The sequence below is a fragment of the Primulina huaijiensis genome, chromosome 15, assembly GCF_012295235.1.
Source record: "Primulina huaijiensis isolate GDHJ02 chromosome 15, ASM1229523v2, whole genome shotgun sequence".
In the NCBI taxonomy this organism is placed as follows: domain Eukaryota; kingdom Viridiplantae; phylum Streptophyta; class Magnoliopsida; order Lamiales; family Gesneriaceae; genus Primulina; species Primulina huaijiensis.
The window spans coordinates 14,542,213-14,567,242 of record NC_133320.1 but is presented as its reverse complement, the minus strand read 5'-3'; positions in this window follow the sequence as shown (position 1 = coordinate 14,567,242).

Here is a 25,030-nt window from a genome sequence, read left to right as displayed (position 1 = left end):
GAGAAAAACTACCCCACTCATGATCTTGAGCTTGCAGCAGTAGTCTTTGCACTAAAGATTTGGAGGCACTACCTTTACGGGGAAAAGTGCAAGATATAAACTGATCATAAAAGTTTGAAATACTTCTTCACCCAAAAGGAGCTGAATATGAGACAGCGCAGATGGCTTGAGTTAGTAAAAGATTATGATTGTGACATTAGCTACCATCTGGGAAAACCTAATGTAGTAGCAGACGCACTGAGTAGAAAAGCAGCAGTTATCACTCATCTATCACTCCAAAGACCATTGCAGTCCGCGATCCCGCGGTTGAGCTGACAGTATATGCTAGGGGCGAGGCACCTAATCTTGCCACATTATCGGTACAGTCGAACTTGAGAGATAGAATTCGTGATGGGCAGTCCTCTGATGAACAGTTACAAAAGTGGAGAGCTAGAGATGAAGCCAAGGGTCGGAAATTATATTCAGAGGTGGATGGTATAGTTCCTTATCGAGATCGGTTATGGTTTCCTTGTGACGATTCTTTGAGAGGCCTTATTATGAAGAAAGCTCATGACACACCTTATTCCATTCACCCGGGTAGCACGAAAACGTACAAAGATTTGCAGTTGCTATATTGGTGGCCAGGCATGAAGAGAGACATTCTGAAGTTTATATCCGAGTGTTTGACTTGCCAACAAGTTAAAGCAGAGCACCAAAGACCAGCGGGAAAATTGAAGCCACTCCCTATTCCCGAGTGGAAATGGGAGAATATCGCTATGGACTTTGTAGTGGGATTGCCAAAGACAATTAAGGGATTCAACGCTATATGGATGATAGTCGATCGTCTTACTAAATCAGCGAATTTTCTACCTATCAAGACGACCTTCACCATGATTCAGTACGCCGACTTGTATATTCGAGAGATAGTTTGTCTGCATGGGATTCCTGTATCCATTGTTTCTGACAGAGATCCGAGATTCACGTCAGCTTTCTGGAAAAGTCTACATGCAGCGATGGGGACCAAGTTATTATTCAGTACAGCATTTCATTCCCAACCCGATGGACAGTCAGAAAGAGTTATACAGATTTTGGAAGATCTACTTCTAGCATGTGTTATTGATTTCCAAGGCAGTTGGGAACCAAAATTACCTCTAGTGGAGTTCACCTACAATAATAGCTATCAATCATCAACTTGGATGGCTCCTTTTGAGGCACTTTATGGAAGAAAATGTAGATCTCCTATACATTGGGACGAAGTTGGGGAAAGAAGAGAAATGGGTCCGGACGTGATAGAAGAGACTACCGAACTTATAGTCAGAATCTGCGATAGAATGAAGACGGCGCAAAGCCGACAGAAGAGTTATGCAGACAAACGACGAAGGGACTTGGAGTTTGTGGTGGGCGACCATGTATTTGTGAAAATAGCACCTATGAAGGGTGTTATGCGCTTTGGCAAGAAAGGCAAGCTTAGTCCAAGATTTATAGGCCCGTTCGAGATTTTGGAGAGGATTGGGACACTAGCTTATAGAGTAGCATCGCCACCAGCACTTGCAGGAGTTCACAATGTGTTCCGCATTTCAATGCTGCGGAAGTACATGTCGAATCCGTCACATGTGCTTAATTATGAACATCTTCAATTAACTCCAAATATGACATATGAGGAAAGACCCGTCCAGATCTTGGCAAGACAAGAAAGGTGATTGAGGAACAAAGTCATCCAATGGTCAAGGTCAAGTGGCTGAATCACTCGGAAGAGGAAGCTACTTGGGCAACCTAGAAAGACTTGAAGAGTCGCTATCCTGATCTATTCGGTAAGTTCTAATTTCGAGGACGAAATTTTATTTAAGGGAGGAGGAATTGTAAGGTCCAAAATTAAGACGATGTAATCCAACTGCATGCAAATCTAAGAAATATGAAAAATGAATAATTAAGTAATTTTAATTGCTAATTAATTATGTGACATACTTGTTTAGATGTTAAATGAGATTTTTATTGTCATCATGCATAAAATGGTATTTTTAAGGAATATTCAAGTGACGATCGAGGAACGGGGACCGAGGGCTGAAAAACGTAAAATGTTATTATCAAATAATTATTTTTAATTATTTAAAAGATGGTCGATGGTTTTTAGTATTTTTGAAAATAAAGGATTTTGAGGTGATTTTATACGCCGGGACGTAAATTTTATCGGTGTTGGTTTTTTTAACTAAAATACGAACTTTTTGGACAACCCGGCTATTTAATTCACAAATTATTTTTACCAAAACTTTACTAATATATTTTATTTAATTATAATTAAAGACTAATGGGCTTAATTGTGGCTTAATAGGCCTAAAGCCTAGTTAGCAAGCTAATTAGAGTATTTAATATATTAAAAATCCCAAAACCCTACACTTGTTACTCAACAAATAATCGGCCACCCACCGTGCAAATTCTGAAAACACTCTCTCCCTAAAAGAGCACACACACGGCACCACATAGTGTAGGATTTTCGAAGGTTCAAGTAGTAAGCTAGCCAAGGTGCCCTCTGTTCTTCGTCGTCAACGATTATTCGAGCGTATAATACGCAAAGGCACTCCATACATCTCCTTTTCACTTCCATCATATCATATTAATGTTTTAATTATTGGATGCATGAAGAACATGACTATTTTTCCAGAATTTTCGAAATATTGCACTTGCATGTGTTAACTTCTTGAGGTTTGATGCAAAAATTTGTTCTAGGCATGTAAAGGGGCTGCCATGACATAAGGTAAGATCAAGAGTGGTTTACACCTGTGTTAGAGTCACACACACACGCCCAAACCCCATCACAGTCGAAAGAAAGGAGAACCATGCGAGAAACGCTGGTGTCATTGGGTTCAGGGTGATCGGGTTTCATGAGGGAGGGGTTGGCTTGGTCTTGGCTGGGGCCAGGCTCGGCTAGAGTCAGTGATGGTTCAGGGGGAGAGTCCTAGCCATGCTAGGACTCGGTTTGGAAAGGCTGGGAGGACTCCTACCCGAGAAGTTGCACAATTCTGTGCAGACTTCGTGCGACTGGTAAGGGAGTAAGAGCTCGGACCAGGGCTCAGAGGCTGGGTTAGGACGAGGCTTTAGAGTCTAAAGAAGGTGTGAGGATGAGTGGTTCAAGGTCTGGGTTCGCGGGTAGCAACCTGGACGCACATACATAGAATCCATGCAGGTTGGGATTCTCGGCCAGCACAGGGGTGACTTGGGGTTGCTCGGTTGTGGGCTTGGGACGGGTATTTTAGTGTTCTAAGGGTCCAGTAGAGTACTTTAGGATGTTGGTCAAGTTTTGGATCAACATGGTTAGGGGGTAACTCGTGAAAATCGAAAGTTGGCTCGGGGTCGAAGTGTAGGTGTCAAATTAGGGCTTTTAACTAATAAAAATTGAAAAAAGGCTCACGGGGGTCGAGTCATGGTTCATAAGGGCTAAAATAATATAAAAATACTAAATTTAGAATTTAAGAATTTTATATTAAAGTTTGGGATTTTTCGAAATTAAAACGCCTTCAAAACGTCTAATTACGAATTAATTAAAAAGTCTAGTTTTATGCTGAATAAAATTATGGTAAAATTAATTTAAGCTTAAATAATTATTTGGGACATGTTAGAGTCAATGAAATAAAGAAAAAAAGTCAAAATCGAAAAATGTCGAGTTTAGGGGTAAAACGGTCTTTTTACATCGGGAAATTAGTAAACCTCATGGCAGTGCCCTAAATGCTATTTTATCATATTATGGTTATTTTTAAATTTATATGAGATGTTCATGATTTAATTATGATTTTTAAATGTCCATGGAATTTTTATGATTTAAGAAGACATTTAAAAATACTTGTTGCATTCTTGGTTTCAAAAAGGAAAAAAAAATGTAAAGGCTATTCATGATTTTTCTAAATTAATGAGCATGAAAAATGTTGAAGGAAGTGAATTGATTGTGACTAATTTGTTAATGGTGGGGATATTGTGAGGGTTATGGTCCCAGTGGGAGCCCGACGATCGTTTTTCCATCATTACGAATATGTGGTAACGGATTTGTGGTAACGGTAAGAATGGTAATGTCGTGAGCGGAAAAGGCCCCAGAGGGAGCCCATTTATGGGAAAAGACCCCAGAGGGAACTTCGACGATCGTATTTCTATTCGAATTATGATAGGCCAAGGCTCAGTTGACCGGTGAGACTGTTGCTGATGTTCCCGCCGCCCAATACTGTGGTTACATGTAGATGGATCCATCGACTCTTATGATAATGATCAGGAAAGTCACAATTAACGATCTGAATTCAACAAAGGAAAAGGAAAAGGAAAAAGGGAAAAGGAAAATATTTATGATCATGTTAAAATGTTTTTATGTCATGATAAGGAAAAAGGGAAAAGATTAAGTTTTATTTATGCATGTCCTGAAATGTTATTTTTACCTAAAAGTATTTTCATTGTTGCATGTGGTTTTATACGTATTATTTGTTATAAAGATTATGGTGTGTTGAGTCTTTAGACTCACTAGGTGTGATGGATGCAGGTGAGTTTGAGGGAGGTCTTGACGGATGATCTGACTGGACTGAAGGCGCACACAACCCGAGGACCAGCGCTTCTACTTATTTCCGCACTTAAGACTTATGAATCATGATTTATAATTGAAGATTTTAAGACTATTTATTTATGCTTTTTGAGCGATTTTTGAGAGGTTTAGTATAGGCTATTCTTTTCAAATTATTGCTTTTTAGGTTTGGTAAAACAAATTGACGATTTCATTTTTATGACTATTTCATTGATTTCTAAAAATGCTAGTTGGTTGATGTTTCATTTTAAAGGGTAAAATATTTTATAAAAATATTTTCATGGGATGGACGAAATTTAGGGAAAAAAAAATTTCTAGAACTTTTAAAGCAATAAAAATGGCAGGACGTTCTAGACACTCTCACCGGTCAACTGGGCCTTGGCCTATCCTCATCGAATAGAAATACGATCGTCGGGGCTCTCTCGGGGGCCTTCTCCCATAGACGGGCTCCCTCTGGGGCCTTTTCCCACGCACGGGTTCCCTCTGGGGCCTTCTCCCGAAAATGGGCTCCCTCGAGGGCCTTCTCCCCTCACGATATTCTCATTCTTACCTTAAACCTCATATCCTCAATGGTGTCACGGGAAATACGATCGTCGGGCTTCCACTGGGACCATAACCCTCACGATATCTCTACATAACATCATTATAGTCACAATTACTTCACTTCCTTCAACTTTTTACATTTCCATCACTTTATAAAAATCATGCATAACGTATAATTTTGTTTTTGAAACCAATCATGCAACATGTCTTTTAAATGTCTTCCTTAAATCATGAAAATCCCATAGACATTTAAAAATCATAATTTAATCATGAACAATTCATAAACATTTAAAAATAATTATTTTAACCTCAAAAAATTTAAAATAACATTTTGACATATTAAATCAAAAACATATAAAATTCCCTAAACATTTAAAATATCCTTTTAACATATAAAATCCCATAAACATTTAAAATATCATTTTAACATATAAAATTCCATAAACATCCATAACTATAGAAAATAATCATATTAGCACATAAAACAGTATTCAGGGCACTGCCATGACGTTTACTAATTTCTAGGTGTAAAAAGACCGTTTTACCTCTGGACGTAAAATTCCACATTTTTGACTTTTTCCTAATTTCATTGACTCTAACATGTCCCAAATAATTATTTAAGCTTACATGAATTTTCCCATAATTTTATTTGGCTTAAATTGATGATTTTTAAATTAATCTTTAAATGTGACGTATTAATGCGTTTTAATCTCGAATTAATCCAAACCTTAATATAAAATTCCAAAATTAAAAACTTAGACTTTTAATAATTATTTAAGCTTAAATTTAATTTTTCATAGTTTTATAAAGCTTAAAACTAGGGTTTTAATTAACTCGCTAATTAGCGTTCCGTGCGGCGGTAAAATCCCGAATAAATCCAAAACTCGTTATTTTGATCCCAAATTTTAACATAACCTTTTTATGATTTATTCTACCATTCCAAGTCAAGAGCCACACCCATGGACTCATGGATTCATTTTTAGTCTTTTAATTTTCGTTTTTGACCCTTTATCGAACGCACCGAGCCATCTCCTAATTTACTCGAGCCACGCCCGAGCCACCTTGGACCAAAACCTATGTAGAGGCCCGTATTTCATACTTGAAAATTTGCGGAAAAATTTAAAAATTTTCTCTTTAAATAAATAAAATGCTTCATTCATAAAATATACTGATAAAAAGATCTAATGTTTAAAGTAGCAGCGGAAGTAAATAATGTTTTAAGAATAACAACTTAAAATAATTCGACAAAATAAAAACTGAGTTTGGAATAAAAAAATAGTAAGTGCTGAAAATGAGGTCCTCGGGTTCCTACTACTGCCGACCCACGATGGCTCACTGGTTTCCGCCCTCGGTCCCGACCTCATCAGTACCTACAACAATCAAGTCTAGTGAGTCTAAAGACTCAGCAAGCGTATGTCGTAAATAACAAGTACATATATCATAAAATTTCATGCCATGTAAAGGTATCATGTCGTAAAATATAACGTGGAAATATCGTGTCATAAAGCGTATCATGAAAATCGTGTCATGAATAATTATAAATACGTGCATAACTGAACTGAAAGTAGTAAGTGAAATGTTTGCTCCGTAGAGCCCTGTCATGAAATAGCATGTAATAATTTTCTGTTGAGATTATGTTCTACGCAAGTGGCCCAAGAACTGAACTGAATCGCCTGATCAGACTAAACCACAGTACACTGGGCGGTAGAGATCATCACAGCCCTTGGACTGGATATTCGTACCAATAAATGAACATGAACTTGTTAGTGACCACCGGGTGAGGTAATAAGCCCATGATAAGCTGCAATCCCATGATAGTGAGGTGTCCACAAGCAATATCGCATAAATCTCAAAATGAATATTTTATATTTTTATGCACGTAATATAAATAAATATCCTGTTTTATTTTACCGAATGGGTTGGATCGTTCCTAGGCTCGCTGCATCCTAATCCTAACATGAGAACATGCAAATAAAATTAACTTGACCAAAACCTCGTAATTGAACCCAAAAACGGGACAATTACGCCCAACGAACTTAGTATTCAATCATGGCTTCGTACAAACACGAACCAACATCGAAACATCATTTAGCCATGATTAAAATACTCTTAAAATACTGAAAAACATGACCATAGGGCTGTAATACACAAAAATTATGCATGGAGGCCAAAATCATGAAACGCTCTTTCGAGAGTAACTTTGGCACATTGCACCGTAAATTCTCGTACGACCTCTAAACTCAACAAAATCACAAACGGCCAAAAACATGACCTTTCTAACTCATTGAGGTACTTTCCAGTCCAAGGTCAAAGGCTAAAATCCAACCAAGAACTCGAAACACACCTCTGAACCGAAGGCAAAGTTGCTGTAAAATTCCAGCGGCAACAACGGTGCTTGCTTCGCTTTGACTACAAGGCTAATGGTCATTGGGGCTTGAACCACCAACTCGAGCCTCTTCCCAACATCCTAAGGTATGGTTTGAACCATGGCTAGGGGCCCTAGGCCAACCATAATCCAAACAAACACCTATGACAATCCGAAGTTCCACCTGAAAACACCATGCTGTACCGTGGAGGGTGTTGCTTCATTTTGTTGTCATATATCATTCCAGTGGTCATTTGATCAACCATGGCATGATATAGACATCATGAGGTATTGTGTGAACCATGGCTAAGGGCTAGAAGCCAAACAAGATACACCCAACACACAAATTTCGAAACTCACACACCCAAAACCGAAAAAGAAGGAAACCGAGGGACTTGTCTTGTTTGTTTAAACTTTCGATGGGATCATGAACCAAGCCATGAAAGGTCATCTTGGTCCTGTCCTAGACATGCAAAGGAATGGTCATAACCATGGTTACAGGCCCAAAAGCCAACCAAGATTCGAACCTCCTTGAGCATTCAAAAACCAGAATTTCGAGACTCAACTTGCAACTATGGTGGAGTTGTTGTCAAGTCTTGAATCCAGCGAGTAGGGGCTTGAGCTACTGGACCAACATGACTCCAATACACTCTAGTACATGCCTAGGTGCAGCCTTGAATGCCTGGAACAGAGCCAACCCCTAAAATCACAAAAATCATACCAAACGTGAAGCACAAGTGGGAGTAAAAATTCTGCACAGATTTTTTGAAAAGTTGCTGCCATAATTTCGAATATGCTTCATGATTAATGAACAAAATATGGTTTAAAAACATGTATAGGACTTGATTGAAGAGAAAAGAATAATATATACATGCCTTGTATTTGCTTGAAACGAAAACAAATCGATACGACGAATACGACACGGAGGAGACGGAGTTCCTTTTCTTTTCTACTTTTCTCTCTTCTTTTCTTGCTAGCCTCTCACGATTTTTTTCTCTGAATTTCACTCTGAATTTTTGAAAATGAGGAGAGGGAAATGGCTTGGAGATGAATGAGGAAGTCTAATAATTGAATGGGAATTGATTGGCAACTTTAAAACCTTTCTATCCTAGTTGCTTGTGAGATATGGAATGATGTGTGATATTATTTGATTGAGGGAGATTTTAGGGGGCTATTTGGGGGTGAGTGGCCGATTCTTGCTTATCAAGAATAAGGGAGAAAATTGCTTAATGGATAATTATTGATGATTTAAAATGAGGGGATTAACCATGCAATGAAAGGATTAAGGAAAGATATCAATAAAAAATTACTAAAATTTATCAAATCCTCCAAGTGTGGTGGCCGATTTTATCTTTCAAAATAGGGTAGGAAATTGCTTAATTATTTAATTATTGAAGATTTAGATTGAAGGGATTAATCATACCAAGAGAGAATTAAGGAATGATATCAATGAAAATAAGTTGTCAAACTTTTAAATCATTTGAAGTGGGGTGGCCGAAATCTATGATTAAAATGAGGTAAAATATTGCCTAAATCTTGTATTTTAAATATTTAAAGTTTTATCTACTCATTAGGTATTTTAGTGAATTAAATAAATTAGTTTAGGATGGTAATTATCTTGCATGCATGGCTAATTCTTTTAAATTAAATTACTAACATGTTAAGTTATAATTTATTAAATAAAATAAGCCTAGGTTAACTTATCTCAATTGGTCACATATTTTATTTTAGGCTTTTAATTAAATTATTGGACATACAAGAATTTATTTACTACTTATCTCTAATTAATTAATTAAATTCTTAAACTTTCTTTTACATTAAAATAAATTATTCTTTGACTTAAATTAAATTTAGGAATATTTTCTTATCATTAAATTTTATCTTAAAACTCCAACTCCAGTCCGGCCTCACTTATTTAACTGAAAAGATAAAACTAAACTTATGCGATTTAAAATAAATAATCATGAATATCAAATTTAAAAATGCTTTAAATAATAAAGAAATTATTTTTAATTTAAAATACTAGAAATTATGCATGGCTTATACGTAGTCTTATTTAACGGGTTCTACAACCTAGCCAACCCACCTAGGAACCCTAATGACGGAGCCCAACCCGTAAAACCAGCCCTGGCCCGCTCAATTTCTTACTGAAACTGACCCCAAAATCTGCATGTTTTGTGCGTGACTCTTACCACCTTACCAAGACTCCTAGCCAACTAGGACTCCTCTAGCCTCCTACCCAACGATCACCTTGGACCCTCACCAGCCCTGGACCACTCCCAGACTCGACCCAGACCAGTCCCGAGCCCCTAACCCACGCACAAAGCTTCTGTAACTAGTAAACCACCTGCGTGTCCCTTTGCTTAATGCGTGCGTGAGTGTGTTGCTTCTCCTGGAATCTTGCTCGAGCCACCACGAGCCCTGCCCCTTCCTACCCCTCTCTGGACCGTCCCAAGCCATCACCCAGACCACCTAGCCTAGTCCCAACCGAGCTACAGCCCCTGAAATCTCTCGGCCACCAGAAATCCCTTCGGGAAGAGACATGTCCACCGAGGACTCTTCAATAGCCCTACTGTGCGAGTCCTAGTCCACTAGGACTCTACCAGACCCTCACCCCTGACCCTCCTCTAGCCCCAACCAGCCCTGGACGAGCCCACTTGCCCCCATGCAAAAAAACCAAACCTTGAACCTATGCAACCCACAAGAAGACCCACGGCTCCTCTTTTCTTTTTCTCAGTTGTTCCAGCTTGTGTTATAACAGGTTTTGCAGCATGTTTCGTGTTTTCTAAGGCCTCTAAATTTGTGTAAAACTATCCTTTTTCAATTCCTAATCATAGCAGCCACTTATATACATGTAAATCATGATTTTTGGATCAAATTACATGTTTTTAAAACCATATAATTTGCATATACGAAAATAATAAGGTGTGTGCCTTGTTTTTCATGCAAAACGATTTTAAATAATTACTATGGTGTGAAAGATGAGAAAAAGAAGAAATATGGCGTGCTTTTGCGTAATTTACGCACGAATATATGTTGACGAATCGAAGAACGACGGCACGAAGACGATGGATTGAACTCCCTTGCAATATTTGAAAACTTTATCTTCAAAATATTGAGTGTGTGCCGTGTAAATTTAGGAGAGGGTTTGGAGAGAATTTTAATTGTGTTTGACGTGGGGTTCAAGGGTTTAATGGGGTGGTTTAACATATTATATACTTAATTATTTTACTAACAAGGCTTAGGCCTATTAAAAGGTTTAATTAGGCCCATTAGTATTTAATTAAATAATTAAAATTATTTTGTTTAAATAAGTTTGTGAATTTATTAGCCGGGTTGCCAAAACGTTCGAGTTTTTGTTGAAAAAACCAACACCGATAAAATTACGTCCCGGCGTATAAAACAACCTCAAAACCTCTTATTTTCAAAAATAAGAAAAAACATCACCCTTAATTTAAATAGTTAAAAACAATTATTTAATAAAAACATTTTCTATTTTTCAGTCATCGGTCTCCGTTCCTCGATCGCAACTCGAATAACCTTTAAAAATTACATTTTTATGCAACCATGTAGAAAAGTATATTTTAAACATGTCAAAAAGCACAACATAATTAACTTATGCAATTAAAACATTTAATTAAAATATAAGAGAATTTAATAATTGCATTCATGTGGTTCGCGTGGACCTTTAAAATTTTGGGGCGTTACAAGTTACCTCCTCCAGCTGCTCAACAAGAAAAGACTATCACCAAATCTGGTGATAAGAAGAAATCTGCTGGAGTTCAAGCTCACGAATCACTATCACTGGCCCAACTTCTCTACCTTTTGCTAGACCCAAGGGGTTAGTGATCAGAGAAAACATTGATGCAACCTCTTCAGGGCTAAACATCCATCATGCTCTGACTGACACAAAGAGAAAGGGCAAAATGACAGAAGAGCCCCGACCCACAAATGTGATTCAAACTCACATTGATCTTATCTGGACCGAGATCAATGAATTTTCTGAGAATAAGCTGAAAGCTTATGATGAATGGGTCCGATTCAGAACTGAGGTGTTTGCTAGGCAAGTAGAGAAGAAGTCGGTTTTGAAGAAATTTGTTAACCTGGAAACTATTGTTCTGAAGATGGTCAAAGCAGCTACAATTCGTCAAGCTTTGTAAAGGAAGAAATATTTCTTTGATCAAATCTGTACCAAGAAGTTAAGTCAGATGGTTGTTCAGCTAAGGCAAAACTATAATCCTACCAGTTCAACTGTCTTTAATGATAAAGCAGTTCATGATCAGCTGGACTCGGATCTAATTACACTATATATGACGATTAAATAGTGGGAACTGGACCAAGAACTTGCTGACTATTTCAGCAAGTTCTCATGATCGTTCATCAGCAGAACAAGCTGAACAATCAATTCAGCAGCAAGAGTCATCCAAGGACTCAGTTGCTGAATCCTCTCAGCAAGCAACTAATCCTTCTTCAAAGGATGAGCAACCATCATCTACTGCTCATCCATCCTCAACTGCAGATAATAAGCTTTATTCTAATACTGAGCTGTCATTGGCAAATATCAATGAGGTCATCAAATCAATTGCCACTGATATCCAGCTGGAAACATCTAAAGCAGTTAAAGAAATTTTTGGAACTGAACAACCAGCTGAAAAGGCTACTTCTGTTACTGAACAACCAGCCGAGCAGGCTATTTTTTCTGAAGAGCTAGTTCAGTCAGCTAACATGAATGAACAGGAAGTTTCTGAAGAAACTGAACAAGCTCAGCTGCACTCGGCACCAACTGAAGAAATGCGAGCTGAAGAGCAAGTCGAAGGTTCAGTTGTTCAACCAACTGAAGAACCTAATTTCTCAACAAGCTGATTTACAAACTGAAGAACCAATTGTTACATCTGTTGTTCCGAATCTTCCTTCTCCTCCACAGCTTCAACAAGAAGCCATACCAGAACATGATTCAAAAATGGTGACACTCGAAACTAAATCAACTGACAGGGCTCTGGTTATCTTCAATCAAGGAAACATGGAACAAGAACCAGAAACCTCTGGAACCATGTCTCCTGGTGGATCAATGGAACCTGAATCCTTATTTGAAGCAATTCGGTCAATTCAGAACAACCTTACCTGTAACGTTCCGAAAAATTTGAAGGTCCACGTAAACCACACGCATGCAAGTTTTCAATTTATTGTGTATTTTAATTAAATTATTTTAATATGCATGGTTTTAACATGAATATATATACATATATATATATATGCTTAATTTCTTGATTGGTTAAAGTTTCACGCATTTGAGTTTTAAGTTGCATTTCGCGCTCGATCGAAGAACGGAGACCGGAAGTAAGTGGACAAGTTAGGAGCCGGTTGTGTTCGGGTAAGGCACAGCTGGGGAAGGGCTAAACCATGCTAAGGTGCGATCCAGGAAGGTCCAACCGAGGCTAGGGGTGGTCCATAACCAGCTGGTCACGGCTAAGAAGTAAGTGGACAAGTTAGGAGCCGGTTGTGTTCGGGTAAGGCACGGCCGTGCTTGTTCTTGAGGATTTGGCTGCGCTTCACGGCTTGCATGGGGCTGAGGCCGTGGGTTCAGTAGGTCCAGAGGGACCCTAGGGTGGTCTAGGAAAGGTTGATGTGTAGCTGGTCCCGTTAGGTGCAAGCTAGGATCGAAATTATGGAGGGTAGTGCAACTAGTGTTTTCGAATGGGACGTTGCTGAAAATTCCAGCAGCTTGTGGCTCGTTTTCATGGGTCTTAGTGTGCTGGAAAAATGTGGTTTAGGGGCTGGTAGGATGTATTTTAGGCATGGTTCAAATTTGGGAAATTTTGGTTGAGTTTCGGGTCGATTCGGGTTAAAACCGGGACCCCGGTCCAAGTTCTAAAACTAATCGATTAAGTGTTGAAACGGGCTCAAGTTTACATCTAAGAAATACTTTTAATAATGTTTTGGGACATTTTAAGGAGTTTGGTAAGCTTCGGGTCAATTTTAGAGTCTAGGGGAAAAATGGTAATTTTTGGGTTCCTGGAGCAAAATGGTCATTTTGCACCCGGGGTGATATTTTGGGTACTGGCAGCGCCCTGAGCACAAATTATGATATTTTAAATGATCATGCATCATGTTTACAATTTTTACGATATTATGATAATTATGATGCATGCTTGGTTTAAAGGAAAAATTACGTATACGCATGCTTTTATTAAGTGATGAATATGTTGACACGTTTTGAAGGAAGTGATTTAGTTGTGACTAACACGTAGACACGATGAAATGTAAGGCCCTGACTCAGTGGGCGAGTAATGCCGTCGCTGATGATCCTCGCCGCCGGGTACCGCGGTTACACGTAGATGGATCCATCGACAGACATGATGACATGATGATACGAAAGTCACAGCTAATGAACGGAATTCAAATTAAGAAATTTAACACGTATATGCTGATACGATTACATGCAATGATTTTACCAGGTTTTGTCAGGACACAATTATGTATACGATTTTACTGCGGACATGAAATGTATGCTCATTATGCTATTTTTCACTGTTGTGTACTACGTATATGTATTTGTTATTACTGGTACAAGTGTGTTGAGTCTTTAGACTCAATAGGCGTTTGTGATGCAGGTGAGCATTTTGATCAGGAGACAGGAGGTGCCAAAGACTGAGTAGGCAGGCGGGGTGTGCGGTGACATGACCCGAGGACCGCATGTTTTCCGCATAATGTTTTATGAGATTTGAGAAGACATGAATATTTTAATACGTTGATGATTTTAAGATATTTATACGTTTATTTTTATGTATGAGTTAGGATAAGTTTGGTTATTTTAAACTGCGCTATTTTTACTGTCAAATATTTAAGATTATTTTTAAATGTTATATTTTCTGTAGAGCGCATGCATGCGAAACATTTAAATATTGTTTCGAAAATGTTAGCTTTTAAAAAAAAATATTTCCGCATTTTAAAAGCGCAGCCGTTATATTACCAGTATGATGACTCCCATTTCTAATATTCAGTTTACCCAGTTCGCCCTTCAGATGAAGTTCACCTCTTCCAATGAGTTTACCATAGGGAGACTACAACAAATTCAAAAAGATGTGACATCTCTATTCTTTCGGATGGATGAAATTAAAAAGGACAAAGCGTCGACTGAAGCTCACTTTCAGACCCAAGCTTTATTCGGAAGGCGCCTTGACTTTCTGGAAAAGTTTGTTTCCAAAAGAATGGATTTGTTACAAGACACCGTACTAAATGCCGTGTCAGACATCGCCTCGGATGTTCGTATCTTATCCAAAAAGGTTGATATGTTTGACAAAAAGGGGGAAAAGGGGAAGATAAAGATCAACAGACTTGACAGATTTTTGGAACTATTTTTAGATCAGTTACAAGATTCTTTATTCTTTCATTCTTTGTACGAATCTGTACATTGGAAGAGTTGTCAATAAAGAAATTATTTTATCTAAAAAGTATTCAGTTGATCAGTTCAATTATTCTATGTTTTGTCAAACACCTAAAAGGGGGAAATTTTTGGAAACTAAATTTCGGTGGTTTGAAAAACTGAACGTTTATTAGATCAAACAAACTGATCGAGAAGACTGAAAGGGGATTGGTTACGGTGCCCGGTTGCGCAACGGAAGTTTAAAATTTTTTTCAAAAAGAACATGAAAACCGAGCACCCACTAAGTGTGTAGCAAATACGAAAACACCAAAATATGTCATACATAGGGTGTTTAGAATTTTTCACCTATCAATCACAAGGATTGATGTTATGGCTCCAACTTAGTTGATATACAACTAAGCTCTTTAATGGTAGACACAATCTACAAGCTTCTTTTGAGCACTCCTTGCTCAAAAATTAAGCCTACCACCAACTAGCTAGAACCTCTCTTATTTTGCACTAGAAAAATAAGAGCATTTTTCTTTTGAGAAGACTTTTCTTTCCTCAACTATTGAAGAAGAAAATTGAAGGAGAATGTATGTTGAAGTTTCGGCTTCGGCCAAGTCTAGATCAAGTGAAGGGGAGGATGAGTTGCCTTGGTTGTTAAAAAAGCTAAAAGCACTTTTAGCTCGGTCCCGAACTCATCCATACCTACAACAATCAAGTCTAGTGATTCTAAAGACTCAGCATGCATATATCGTAAATAACAAGTAATAATAATAAAATCGCATGCGAAGTAAAATATCATGTTATGATTAATTGTAATGCGTGCATCACTGAACTGAAATCGTATCATGAATAATTAATATTACGTGCATAACTGAACTGAACAGAACTGAAAGTAGTAAGTGAAATGTTTGCTCCGTAGAGCCCTGTCATAAAATAACGTGTAATAATTTTCTGTTGAGATTATGTTATACGCAAGTGGCCCCCTGAACTGCACTGAACTGAACTGAACTGACCGGTAACTGACAATCGGGTGAAATAATGTACGTCTGATCAGACTAATGCCACAGTATACTGGGTGGGACCGATAAGTAGCCACCGGGATGAACTGAACTGAACCGGTATGTGATCACCGGGTGAAGTAATAATAACAGCGAAGTGGCCCCAAGCAATATCACATAAATCTCAAAAATGGATATTTTACATTTTTGAACGTAATATAATTAAATAACGTAATTAAATATCCTGTATTAATTTTACCGTAAGGGTTGGACCGTTCCCAGGCTCGCTGCGACCTAATTATGTCATGAAAAATATGCAAATGATTTACTTGACCAAACTTTGTAATTGAATCCAAAAACGAGACAATTACGCCTACTGACTTAGTATTTAATCATGACTCCGAGCCAACCCGAACCAACACCAAACCAATGTTTAGTCATGATTAAAAATACTCTTAAAATGATGAAATAATGCTCCTAAAGTTGTACAAGTCGAAATCTTGGTGAATGGAGGCCAAAACATGAAACGCTCTTTCGAGAGTCACTTTGGCACATTGCACCGTAAATCCTCGTACGACCTCTAAACTTGACCAAATCACAAATCGCCAAAAACATGACTTTCCTAACATGATGAGGTACTGTCCAGTCCAAGGCCATAGGTTAAAAGCCAACTAAGAACTCGAACGAGCCTCTGAACCGAAGCAGCAAGTTGCTGTCCAGAAATTCCAGCAACCGCACTTGTACTTGCATCGCTTCGTTTGCGAGACTATTTGCCATTGGGGCTTGAACCATTGACCAGAGCCTCTTCCCAACATCCTAAGATGTGGCTTGAACCATGGCTAATGGCCCTAGGCCAACCACAATCCAGTCCAACACCTAGGACAACACAAAGCCTCAACCGAGAACTTAAAAATCTGTACCGTGATGTTTCTGAAATTTTATTTTGTTGCTGTCATGCATCTTACCAATGGCCATATGGTTGACCATGGCTTGATCTAGACATCTTGAGGTATGGTATGAACCATGGCTAAGGGCTAAAGAGCCGACCAAGATCCACACCAACACCCAAACCGAGTGGACACATGCAGAATTTTAAAAGGGGTCGAAGGGGCTGTTCTAGTTTTTTATTTGAACACCGATTCATCATGGACCAAGCTTCAAAATACCAACTTGGTCACATCTTAGACATTACCAAGAGATGTTCTAACCATGGATATAGCCCCTAGGGCAGCCAAGATCAGAAGCATCAACCCTTGACAGCAACATGAGAAAATCGAACCCAAAAAAGGGGCATGCTTGGGGAGTTGCTGTCATTTCTGACTTCCAGCATGTGTGGGGCTGGAACCAACGATCTTTCATGACCATAACATGTCCTAGTACATGTCAATATGCATCCTCAAGCCCCTGGAATGAGCCACCCCTGAAACCGAAAGGACACATACCAAACGTGAAGCATGAATAGAAACAAAAATCTGTGCATAATTTTTTTTTCTTGTTCTTGTTGCTGAAAATTTCGATTTTCTTTTTCATGATTCATGCACACATGATGTTTTAAAATATTAATATGACTTGATTGAAGAGTTAATAAAAATATAAACATGCCTGAATTTCGTTTGAAAAGAAAACGTGTAAGGTCCGAATTTAAGACGACGTGCTCCAACGGCATGCGAATCTAGGAAATTATGAAAAAAATGAGTAATTAATTCATTTTAGTTGCTAATTAATTATATGACATAATTGTTTATATTCTATTTGAGATTTTATTGTCATCATGCATTAAATTTGTATTTTTAGGAATATTCAAGTGACGATCGAGGAACGGGGACCGAGGGCTAAAATGTAAAAGGATTTTTATTAAATAATTATTTTTAATTATTTAAATTGTGGCCGATGATTTTAAGTAATTTTTGAAAATATAGGGTTTTGAGGTGATTTTATACGCCGGGACGTAAATTTTATCGGTGTTGGTTTTTCAACTAAAAATCGAGCTTTTTAGCAACCCGGCTAATAAATTCATATTTTTAATTAAAGAAAACTTTGTTATTATTTTATTTAAAATCCTAAATAGACTAATGGGCCTAATTTCATGGCTTATTAGGCCTAAAGTCTAGATTAAGGAGTAATTAGTATTTAAAGTAAAGAAATTGCAAAACCCTACACAATTCTAGACTCAAGTTTCGGCCACCCTTTTTTCCTCCAACCAAAACTCTCTCCCACACACTCCCACGGCAGCTTTATTATTTTCTGAAAACCTCACGGCACACTTGCACACAAATTTCAGAAGTAATTTTCGAAGCATCAAGGCAAGTTCAAGCCGTCNGCAACACTGCATGGGTGCATGAGGAAAGTTGATATTTGATTCAAATAAACTGTTATTTGCATGCTAAGGGACTGCCATGATGCCATACTATGTTTAAGTAAAGCTTTCAAGTAAAACAAAGCCACACACACACAACCAAGGTAGATAGAAACCATCGGGAACCAGGAAAATCTATAAGTTGCTGTCATGTGATCTATGGGCGGCGGGTTTGATACCCCACGGCTGGGCGTGAGTTGGCTTCGGTCTGGAGGCTAGCCAGGGTCGTGGTGGTGTCTAGGGGAGAGTCCTAGCCATGCTAGGACTCGAGCTGAGAGGCGGCAAGGAGTCCTTTGCATGAGGGACTCCTACCCGAGAGTGTTCTAGCCATGCGCAGGTGGCGCTGGTTTGCTGGGATAAGAGGCTCGGTCCAGTGGGCTGGGCTGGGGCATGGCATGACCGTAGGTCCCTAGGAGAGTGCACCACAGGATGTTTCAAGGGCTGGGTGGGTGTCTAGGTCCTAAGCTCAGGATTTAAGAGTCCTAGTGTGATACAATGTCTCGGCCAGCACAAGTTCTGAATATTGGGCTTCGATTTCTTGTCCAGGGGCATGGTCCGTGAGTTCTTAGTGTCCAGTAGGCTACTTTAACATGTTGGGCACCTTTTGGCTCGTTTTGGTTCGGGGGTAACTCGATAAAATTAAGAGAGCGCTCGGGGTCGAAGTTTAGGTGTCAAAGTGAGTTTTAAAATAAAGAAAATTGGAAAACGGCTCACGGGGGTCGAGTCGTGATCCATAAGGGCTAAAATAATATAAAAAGACTAAATTTAGAATTTAGGAATTTTATATTAAAGTTTGTTATTTTTCGTGATTAAAACCCCGTTAAAATAATTAAGAAAAGATAATTGAAAAACTCTAAGTTTTAAGCCAAATAAAATTACGAAAAAATTCACATAAGCTTAAGTAATTATTTGGGACATGTTAGAGTCATGAAATCAAGAAAAAAAGTCGAAAACTTAAAAAGTCGAGTCCAGGGGTAAAACGGTCTTTTTGCACCGAGAAATTAGTAAAGGTCATGGCAGTGCCCTAAATGCTATTTTTATGATATTATGATTATTTTTAATTGATTATGAAATGTTCATGATTACATGGTGATTTTTAAATGTCTATTTGATTTTCATGGTCTAAGGAAGACATCTAAAATACATGTTGCATGCTTGGTTCCAAAATGGAAAATGTAAATATTGTTCAGGATTTTTCGAAAGTGATGTGAATGAAAAAAAAAAGTTGAAGGATGTGAAGTGATTGTGACTAATTCGTTAATGTTGGCGACGTCGTGAGGGTTATGGTCCCAGTGGGAGCCCGACGATCGTGTTTCCATCATTGCGAATATGTGGTAACGGTTTTGTGGTAACGGAAGAATGGGAATATCGTGAGGGGAAAAGGCCCCAGAGGGAGCTCATTTATGGGAAAAGGCCCCAGAGGGAGCCCCGAAGATCGTATTTCTATTCGAATCATGATAGGCCAGGGCCCAGTTGACCGGTGAGAGTGTTGCTGGTGTCCCCCGCCGCCCAGTACTGTGGTTATATGTAGATGGATCCATCGACCTTCACGATCATGATCAGGAAAGTCACAATTATCGATCTGAATTCAACAAAGGAAAAGGAAAAGGAAAAGAAAAAGGAAAAATGTTTATGATCATGTTAAAAAGATTTTTGTCATGATAAGGAAAAAGATCATGGTTATTTTTGCATATCGTGAAATGTATTTTTACTTACAAGTATTTTCACTGTTGCATGTGGTTTTATACTTATTATTTGTTATCAAGATTATGGTGTGTTGAGTCTTTAGACTCACTAGGTGTGATGGATGCAGGTGAGATTGAGGGAGGTCTTGACGGATGATCTGACTGGACTGAAGGCGCACACAACCCGAGGACCAGCGCTTCTTTTATTCCGCATTATGACTTTTGACTCATGATTTATGGTGAAAGATTTTTAAGACAATTTATTTATGTTTGAGAGGTTTTTGAGAGGTTTAGTATGGGCTTTACCTTTCAAACTATTGTTTTTAGGTTTGGTAAAACAAATTGACAATTTCATTTTTATGACTATTTCATTGATTTCTAAAAATGCTAGTTGGTTGATATTTCATTTTAAAGCGTAAAATATTTTATAAAAGAATATTTTCATGGGATGGACGGCAAAAAAACAAAAAAAAATTTCTAGCACTTTTAAAGCAATAAAAAGGGCAGGACGTTTCAAAACGAATTAATACGACGAAACGGCGCGGCGGAGACGGAGTTCTCTTCTTTTGTTTTCTCTTTAATTTTTCTTGTGTTTTCTCTCTTATTTTTCCTTGCTTTCTCACGTTTTCTCTACTGAAAGGGACTGAAATTTTCGAAAATGAGGAGGGATAGAAGTCTAGGAAATGAATGAGGAAGTTGCAAGATAAATAGGGATAGAATGGTAAGATAGAAATCTTTCTATCCTTGAGTTGAGAGATAAGTGAAATGATTTGATTTGAGGGAGATATGGAGAATAATTTACATGGAAGTGGCCGATTTCTAGTCTAGGTTTAAGGTGGCATATTGCTTAATTGTGAATTACTTGGTGATTAAAAAGGTGGGGGAATTATCTCCAAGAAAAGATAAGAAAATGAATTAAAATAGTTAGTTGCCAAACAAAAATTAAGTCTTTTAAAATAATGAGGTGGCCGAAATCTACTATTAAAATGATATGGAATATTGTTTAAATCATTAATTAGTGGGGATTAAAAATGAAGGGGTTATCTACCAAGAATGGATAAAGAAGAGAATCAAAAGAAATGAGTTGTCAAACTTAATTTAAATCTTTTAGGTGATGGCCGAAAATTGCAAGATAAATGGGGATGAAATATTGCTAAATTATTAATTGTTGGGGATTTAAAATGAGAGAATTATCTATGCCATGAAAAGATTAAGGAAAGATATCAAAATAGAGAGTTGTCAAATAATATCAATTCCTTAAATGAGGTGGTCGAATTCTATGCTTAGAATGGAGGGAAAAATTGTTTAATTATTGAATTTTATCTCCTTAAAGTTTTAAACATTAATTATGTATTTTAGTGAATTAATAAATTAATGTAGGATGGTAATTATCTTGCATGCATGGCAAATTTTTAAATTAAATTTACTATCATGTTAAGTTACAATTTCTTAAATAAAATAAGCCTAGATTAACTTATCTCAATTGGTCAAATATTTTATTTTAGGCTTTTAATTAAATTATTGGACATAAAGAATTTATTTACTACTTATCTCAAGTTAATTAAATAAATCCTTAAACATTCTTTTTCATTAGAATAAATTATTCTTTATCTTAAATAAGTTCTAGGAATATTTTCTTAATATTGAATTTTATCTTCATACTCCAACTCCGGTCCGACCTCACTTATTTAATTGAAAATATAATAACTAAAATACTGCGTAAAATAACTCATCAAATATAAAGAAAAGAATTTAAATACTCATGCAATAAAATCATTTTAATTTAAATACTAGAATTATGCATGGCTTATACGTAGTCTAATTTACGGGTTCTACAGCTTACATGATTCCCTAGGTATCAAATGATAGTGCCTGCAAGAACCATTCTATTTGGTTAGCGTACAGTACGTTCCCTTCAACTCATATATCCCGACTGATTCGACAACCATTGATAAATCGAGAGTTGTCAATGATATCGATACTATGTGTCATGTCGTAGTTGCATCGATGGTGTAATCTATGAAACTCCTTTCATAATTACCACCATACTCTGATCAGATATTTCATACTACATACACATAGGATATCCATACCCGAAGGTAAGCGGTGAATCCCCGACTACAATGCATCGACAACTATATGTTTCGAAAAAACACCCAACCTTGCCACCTCATTACCCCATTAGAGTCGGTAAACAAGTCAAAGTGCAATGCTAGCACATAGAGTCTCAATGTTGTCCCGGGTCATAAGGACTAATTGTGTACAACCATAACTAGGAAGTTTCCACTCGATAAGTGAGAACCACTTGAAAAGTCCTTTATGGACGGTTGTTCAGTGCACTCTACCAGGAGCACCTATCTGCATGCTTGGACATCACAATGTCCCCTACCAATGAAATATGGTACTCACATCGCAGATACTAGTCTCGAACTCGAGCGGCCTATATCCTTCTTAGCGGTGGCTGTATCGACTAGGAACTTTTTAGAATATACAGTATTTCAAATATGAGTTTCATGATACTCATCATATAAGCATCTCATATTCTTTCTTTTATTTGTATATTCAAGGACTTTATCTATGCAACTGGCATGGGTATACAGATAAAGAAGTGCCAAAACAATAATTTCAAATATTATTAAAATAAAGACTGTTTATACATAGAGTTTCATTGTGAACACTCGGTCAACACTTGGCTCGACGTGCACCTACTCTAACAAAGACTGGCGGTAACTGATCAAAATATGTGAACTGACAGTTGCCTTAACTGTAGATTAATTCGAAGATAATCAAGGGCAACTGAACCAGCTGGATTGAACTACGCAGACAACTGAATGATCAGTTGGAAACTGATCAGTTTCTATAAACAGTTATAAGCTTATCAGCTATTGCTTTTTATCAGCTGATCTTTCAACTGAACACATCAAGAATAAGGACGTTCAACTGACAACAGTACAAAGCAGACTGCAACTAATAGTGAGAGTACCGCATTTCAGAAAAAACTGCGGTGTGCGAATGTCAGAGGAATGTTGACGTGGCAAACAACGGATAAAAAAATATCCAAATTGTATTAATTGTTACCGTTGGAAGAGAAGCCTATAAATAGCAGAGACGAAGCAACAAAACACACATCCGACTTACTTGCAATCACTCTGCTGAAATTATACTAAGATTCAAAGCTCACACTTATTGTATTTAATGATAGCACTCAGTCTATACTTCGAGCTTTCTAGCACAAACCTTTGATGTTGTAAAACTTGATCATAAAGAGATCAGTTGTGCTAAATCTTTTTCAAGTCCAGTTGAATACTGAGAATTTTTTTTGTAAACTAAGAGTTTTAGTTTGGCAGTGTTAAGTCCAAGACTGAAGTAGGTCTTTGCAATTGTTTGTATCGATCAAAGTCTTTTAGTAAAAATCATATCTTTGTGATAGAAGAGATGGCGTAGGAGTGGTTGAAATCTCCGAACATTCATAAAATATTTGTGTTCTTATTTCAGTTTATATTCTATCTTTCAGTCAGTTTATTTCCGCACATTACTTGTTAACTGACTGATATCGACTGACAAGATTCCCGAGTATCAGTTTATCACTAAACTGACTCAATATTTGAAAAAGCTGTGAAAATCGTTAAGTGTTTATTCAACCCCCCCTTCTAAACACTCTTTCACCTCATAAGCGATCCTATCATATGGGTACCAAAATTATTAATTGTGTGTGATTGCAGGTGACAGGTACAAAAAAAGAATCAATCTGGTATCTGGACAGTGGTTGCTCGCAACATATGACAGAGGATGCAAAATTGATATCCCAACTGATCAAATACACTGGTCTAAACATCAGATTTGGCGACAACTCTAAAGGTAGAACTGTGGGTAAGGGTAAGCTTATCTATGATAACTTTGCCATCAAAGATGTGTTACTAGTTGAGAATTTGAAGTATAACTTGATAAGCATCAGTCAGTTATGCGACAATAATTTCTCAGTTCAGTTCAACTTACACATTTGCACAGTTAGAGACTCAACTGATGAGATCATTTTAACTGGCAATCGTTGTGGTAATACTTATAAAGTCAGTTGGACTGATCAACCTAATGTACCAGTTTGTTTTATAGCTTCAAAATCTTCTAAAAACTGGTTGTGGCATAAAAGATTGAACCACCTCAATTTTAAGTTTATTGCTTATCTGAGTAACCATGATATTGTAACTGGTTTGCCCAAAATAAATTTTTCAAAAGATAAAATTTGCTCAGTATGTCAGTTTGGTAAACAAGTAAGATCTTCTTTTAAAAACAAGGGTAGTAAATCATCCTCCAGATGCTTAGAACTGCTACATATGGATCTTGTTGGTCCTATACCAGACATGAGTTTAGGGGGAATGAAATACACTTTGGTGATTGTTGATGATTTTTCAAGATTTACTTGGGTTATCTTTCTTAAATCAAAAGACCAAACTGTTGCTCAACTGATTAGGCTTTTCAAAAGATTATTAAATGAAAAATCAGTTGGTATTGACAGAATAATGTCCGATCGAGGGATTGAATTCATCAATCAAAATCTTTCAAAATTTTTAGAGAATACTGGAATCAAGCATGAGCTCTCAGCAGCAAGAACACCTCAGCAAAATGGTGTAGCTGAGAGAAAAATCGAACCCTTAAAGAGGCTGCTAGAACAATGCTTGCTGATTCTGATATTTCTCAGAGGTTTTGGGCAAAGGCAGTAAACACTGCATGTTACACTTAGAACAGATCAATGAGTAATAAAAATCATTTGAAAACATCATATGAGATCCTGCATAGACATAAAAGTGTGGTTTCTTATTTCAAAATATTCGGATGTAGATGTTTTATTCTTGACAATGGCAAAAATCATTTAAAAGCTTTTGATGCTAAATCTGCAGAGGGAATATTTCTTGGTTATTCATCAGTTAGTAAAGCTTATAGAGTTTTTAACAAATGCACTTTGAATGTGGAAAAGTCTATTCATGTTGTATTTGATGAATATATGCTAACTGATAAGACAACTGATCTGTAGAGCCCAAAATTCCGCACACGTAAAACCCATGCAATTATTTAATTGTTAAGTCATTTATTTTAAATTTAAAATTTATTTTTAGCCATGCATGATTTATTTAAATGTATTATTTTAAATTACTTAAGTTTTGTAATGCACGTTAAATGTT